We start from the raw sequence: 5,956 nt of genomic DNA on the forward strand, positions 1-5,956 counted from the left end.
GTACAGGTTGGATCGGCAAAGCTACTCCACGTCCCAAATGAAGCTGGGTGATAATGTGTTTCAATAATTATAAAGAAAAAAGGTTTTCTCAGTGTCTCGATCATCATTGAAAGTAAGCTGATGGATGCATTTTGTCCCCTTGAGCTTTTCCAGAAGCCAGAGACCAGAGCTGAACAAAGAATTTGAAGTGTACAAGTAACCTAAGTGAGACCAGAACCGAACAAAGAATTCGAACTGTACCAGAAATTGTGTACCGACAAGCTTGAGCTGAAGGATTGATGATGCATTTTAAGCTGAAGGATCGATGATGCATTTTTACTCTTGGGTTGATAATAATAATAGAATGCTAATACTACTGCACCAAATATTGGTGTCATCACTGAGCTAGCATAACAAAGAAGATCTCACAATAAAAGCAGCTCAAAAAAAGGTCACCGTGAGCAGAATCAGTAATGCACGTTTGATGGGGACATGGGTTAAGGTCTCCTTTAATACGGAGTAACTGACAAGCTAGGTAGTAATCACATTGACAAGTTGATGACTGAACATGAGCAACAACATTGTCGATCCACCGATAACATGGCTTCTTCCTTCCGGAGTCCAGACTGCTCTGAAATCTTTAGCATACCAAGTAGTAGTGCATAGATTTTCTTTCTCGAACAGTAGACGTGCAGAGATGGGTGCTAAGAATCTAAGATTATGTCTACCTAAGTTTAACATCACCAATTTGACTAGTCATTCAAACATCATCATCAAGTTGCTAGAAAAAGAGAAGAAAAACCGACCAGGGGTTGGTCGAACACCTTGCGGGTGTCAATGACGACGGTAGCCAGAGCTAAACACTACTGAAATAGCACCATGAGGAAGCAAAAGCTCAGCATCGTTGCGGCCTCTTCTTCTACTCCGGCTTGCAGTAGAATCGCCCCGTCTTAACCAAGTCCCCGAGAAGCTTGTCGAGCTGGTCCTCATTGAGCGAGGCGCGCATTTCTTCGAAGAGTCGAGCGGTACTCCAGATGTCGTCCATGCCTATGTGGAGAGGGAGGGCCCAGCAGGAAAAGACAGGATGCCTGCTGCGCAGGTGGTAAGCCAAGCAACCATAAGAGTGCACTAGGCGAGCGCCTAGCGCCTCCGCGTGCGCGACCTGCTCCAGGAGTGGCGCGCGCACGTCGAACGCGAACTCATTGAGCATCCGCTGCAGCTCGTGCTGGGAGGTGCCCACGTCGTAGGTGCGCGCCACGGCGGCCCACAGCTCCCTGGCGGTGGCGTGGCGGACGTAGTCGGGGAAGACGCGGTCGGAGAGCGTGGTGAGGATGTAGCCACGGCAGAGGGCGTCGTCGTCCGCCCACTGCTTCGCCGCCGCCGGCGCACCGCCCTCAGTCGCCGGCCAGCGGGTCCTCGGTGAGCGCGTGGGCGACGCGGACGATGCGGAGGCGGAGGAGCATCGACTCTTTCCAGCGGAGGTACCCATCGGCGTCGTCCAGCGGGCTGACCTTGACGGCCGACGCCATTGAGTACGAGGAATGGCGGAAGGATGTCTTTCTTTTTCTTTGACGTGGAGACGGGGATGTTCGGAATTGGGTGGAATGAGCAAACCTGTGGAAAACAGAACTAAATAATGGAGGGAAGAAAGTGGTCTGTTGGGTTCACAGGAAAAACTCTGGGAAACAGAGTCGACCGTTGCTAGCCGTTGCATTCTCCTTTTCATCTCTACAAACCGCCATCAGAACATTTTTTTTTCCAGGTAAATACTACCTCCGTTTCAAAGAATAAGGCGCCCTCGTTTTTCATGCTTTTTGTTTGACGAAGAATTACTTAAAAAAAAGAATTACTTCAAAAATATAAAGATTATTTGTATGAAATTAGCATCAATAGAAAGTGCTTTTCAATATGACAACGATACTAATTTCATATAATATAATTAAGATTATTGTAACATCCTAAAAACTGTGCATTTTCAAATTCATGCATTGCATCATATCAGCATGTCAAAGTTTCAGTTTTAGAAAATGTTTTACTTGTTCTTGCATAAAAGTGATTTATATTGCTAGTTTTGCTCCTTGTTGTTTAAATCTATATGCATACTATAATTGTTCAAGTGCTTTACTGGATTGGAGCTGTGCCCATTATGTCCAAATACTGTACCGGAAATATTTACAATTTTTCGTATTTTTATTTACGTCAGATTTTGCAACCTACAGTTAATTTAGTTTTCAGAAAAATAGAGAAGAGAAAGAAATAAAAAAAAAGGAAACTGACCGGCTGGCCAGGCCAAAGGCCCAGCCAGCATCCACGCGGAGCAGCTCACGTGGGCACGCTCGCGAGCGAGAGACCTCACGCGAAACCAGGAACCACGCTATGCTTTTTGCCTTTGCCTTTTCGTTTTTTTTCTCCGACAGGTGGAGCCCACGGTTTATCTCTAACCTCCAGCCAAAAGTCCACGCACGACACGAAAACAAACCGGAAACAAGTTCCACATAAATCTCACCAAAGCTGTCGATTTTGCCACGGATTTTTGCGCCTATATATACCCTAATATTCCCTCTGCAGATTGATCCTAAAATCCCCAATTTTTGCGCCGTTAGACTGCGCAAATTTCTCGCCGGAGTTCCGATTTGCCGTCGCCATTGGAGGTCGGTTCGAGCTCGAACTCGAGGCTCTGGTCATCCCCGACCATCATTCTTTCCACCGAGCATCTTCTCTCAGTGCACCGCGCCGTCCTTACCCTTTTTCCCCTTGCGCAGAGAGCTACGCTGCCCGGGATTGTTCGCCGGAGTTCATCGCCGCCAAAACACCTCCATCCGGCCGTCACTATTGTTTTGCGAGGAGAAACACCTCGCAGTGACCGTCTACAAGCTCAGTTTCGTCTTCCGCAACTCGTCCTCAAGTTCACGCAGTCGAAGAACCGCCGAAACGCCGACGACCGCCACCATCTGAATCCCCGTCGTCAACTGTTCCAGGTGAGCACCGCCGCCCACGTGGACGTCTGGTCAGCGCCACGTCTACGCCACGTGGACATCCTAGTCAGCGCCCAGTCAGCGGCCCGAGCCAATCATGTCGCGCCCAGTGTCGCAGCTCTCAATCAAACTAGAAAAATTCGTATATACAATTCATAGAATATGCAAATCTTGTAAAATTCATAATTAAAGTTTCGTAACTCCGAATTGAACAAATAATATATCGTTGGATTCATAAAAATGAGAGGAACATTCTGGTACTGTTAGTTTGCAATTTTACGAAACTTGCGAATTTTCAAATTTAAAATAGTGTATGTAGTATTTTTAGTATATTTTAAATTCTGCAAACTATTTTAATATGAATACAACGCCAAATTGCATATACTAAATTTACCTATCCACCAGTATGCCTGCAAATGATATTAAAAACTATTTACACATATATATTTTGTTCTTGGTTAAATGACTATTTGAAACCTTTCCTGCATAAGATAATTGTTTATAAAAAAGGTTTGGTATCAAATTTCGTTCCAGAGCATGCATGCATTATTTCATTATGTGTTTTACCTGTTTGTGTTGTTGGTGTTTGATTGTGAATTATTTTGCTTGCGTTAGATTGCCCGGATTGCAACGAGTGCGATTGCGACGACTGTCTGAACAGCGACCAAGGCAAGTGTCACAAACTCAATATCCTACTGTTTTCTATGCATTGGTAGTTGTTTTATGTGCATACTGTTTTCAAATTGCTGGCCCTGGGATATTATCAAAACGAAGAGATTGCGAGAGATAAATGTTTTATTCTCTTAATGATAACAACCATGTCAAATTAATACACCCCTGGATGGTAAGTGGTAATGCTTGGTTTATGTTGAGTGGTTGCACCGGGGTCATTTCTATGGCAGCACCGTGTGCATCACACTTGAGGTTGACCACCCAGGAACAAAGAGATTAGTCCGGTTTTCTTGTTTTAGTAGCTTCCAATACAACCACATGCTATATGGGCTCTGGCTAGATCGAGTAGGTTACGAGAACTCGACCCAATGTACAGAGGGTGGTAGGTGTTGGTAGGACGGAGCGCGTCCATTGTGGTTGAGGTATTGCTTCTGAAAGGTCTTTTCCTAGTCGACATCTGTCCATTTGAGCAAATTGCGTATCATGGAAGAAGAACATACTAGATCATGTGGGGAATATGTACAGCCTCTCGAGAGTGTCAAATCTAAGTACTTAGCCGTGTCCCCGGTTACGGACATCTATGAGCAATTAGAGCTTGAAACTGTTGGATAATCTCGTCAGTCGAATTACTGAAATTAATGCACCAGGTGGATTATGGGTAGTAGTTAGTCTTATTGAAATACTATGTTTTAAGAAATGTTTTGAGAGTAGGGAAAATAAAACTGGCTTTACGCAAATATGAACTCCACCTGCCAAATATCATGTAGCGATAGGCGCCAGAAAAAGCCACCATAGTGACATCTTGCCATTTCTATTCCAAGTGTAATGACCCTTCGGGGCTGCAACGTTTTTATGTTGCAGGTTATTCTAAAGACGAGTAAGGAATACCGTAGGTTGCGAGCTTACACGCAACATGTTCGCATGTGGCGTGATGGAGCTCTTCGTTTACTTATTTGCGGCTTGAACTATGTTATTTTCAGCTAGCCTTGAGCTATGCGCTTTGTAATAATTATACCATGGATCATACGTTGTAATAATTGAAGCATTTGCTATTCTGGTTATTCATCGAACTGTGTGTGCTAGCGATTGATCCAAAGGACTAGCACAGAAAAGCACAGAGATTCAATCTGTATTCAGATTGTGTCGCTTCAGATGGTATTAGAGCATTGTGTTGCCTGTATGTTCGTGACCTTAGAAAATGGATTAGAAATAGGAGGACGATAGGAATTAAAACCATGTTTACTTCAGTCCTTACTTATCTCATTTTTGTTCTGGTAATTTCTTATCATTTTCTGCTCTCATCTTTTCCCTTTTTGGAATATAGATGGCAGAGTTCACTGATGACCCACAAGTATAGGGGGTGTATCGTAGTATCTTCGATAAGTAAGAATGTCGATCCCAACGAGGAGCAGAAGGTGTTGACAAGCAGTTTCGATGAAGGATTCACTGTAAATGCTCACAGACAAGTATTCAGGGGGGTTTGATGTAACAGTTGAATAAAGTACGAGTATGTAAAGTGCGAGAGTAATAATTGCAGCGAGTGGCCCAATCCTTTTTAGCACAAAGGACAAGCCGGTTTGTTTACTTATAATGACCAAACGTTCTCGAGGACACACGGGATTTTAGTCTAGTGCTTTCGCTACATACGGCTAAATAATCTTCATTGTTGTGATAAGTGTTGTGTGGGTGAACCTATGCTAATGTACCGCCCTTCCTAGGACTAATACATACTTGTGATTATACCCCTTGCAAGCATCCGCAACTACAAGAAAGTAATTAAGAAATAAATCTAACCACAGCCTTAAACTCTGAGATCCTGCGATCCCTCCTGCATCGATATACCAACGGGGGTTTAGGTTTCTGTCACTCCAGCAACCCCGCAATTAGCAAACGAATACAAGATGCATTCCCCTAGGCCCATAAATGGTGAAGTGTCATGTAGTCGACGTTCACATGACACCACTAGAAGAATAACACCACAACTTAAATATCACACCATTGAATATTACTCATCCATAGTTCACTACTAACATTTAGACTTCACCCATGTCCTCAAGAACTAAACGAACTACTCACGAGACATCATATGGAACATGATCAGAGGTGATATGATGATGAATAACAATCTGAACATAAACTTGGTTCAATGGTTTCACTCAATAGCATCAACAACAAGTAGAAATCGATACCGGGAGAGTTTCCCCTATCAAACAATCAAGATCAAACCCAAATTGCTATGGCGGTGACGGTGTCCAGCGGTGATGACGGCGGTGATGATGGTGGAGATGATGATGATGGTGATGGCGATGATGTCCAGCTCGATGACGGTG

General features: G+C 44.0%; 1 long non-coding RNA gene and 1 pseudogene across 1 annotated transcript; one reads left to right on the forward strand and one right to left on the reverse strand.

Annotated features, from left to right (window-relative positions):
* Positions 1-552: 552 nt before the first annotated feature.
* On the reverse strand, positions 553-1,523 carry LOC139833708 (uncharacterized; annotated as a pseudogene).
* Positions 1,524-2,386: 863 nt separating this feature from the next.
* LOC127318597 (uncharacterized) lies at positions 2,387-4,958 on the forward strand. The gene is made up of 3 exons (XR_007862015.1): positions 2,387-2,630; positions 2,742-2,957; positions 3,570-4,958. It is a non-coding gene; the product is annotated as an uncharacterized lncRNA (long non-coding RNA).
* Positions 4,959-5,956: the final 998 nt, after the last annotated feature.

This window comes from Lolium perenne, chromosome 7 (assembly GCF_019359855.2).
Source record: "Lolium perenne isolate Kyuss_39 chromosome 7, Kyuss_2.0, whole genome shotgun sequence".
Taxonomy (NCBI): domain Eukaryota; kingdom Viridiplantae; phylum Streptophyta; class Magnoliopsida; order Poales; family Poaceae; genus Lolium; species Lolium perenne.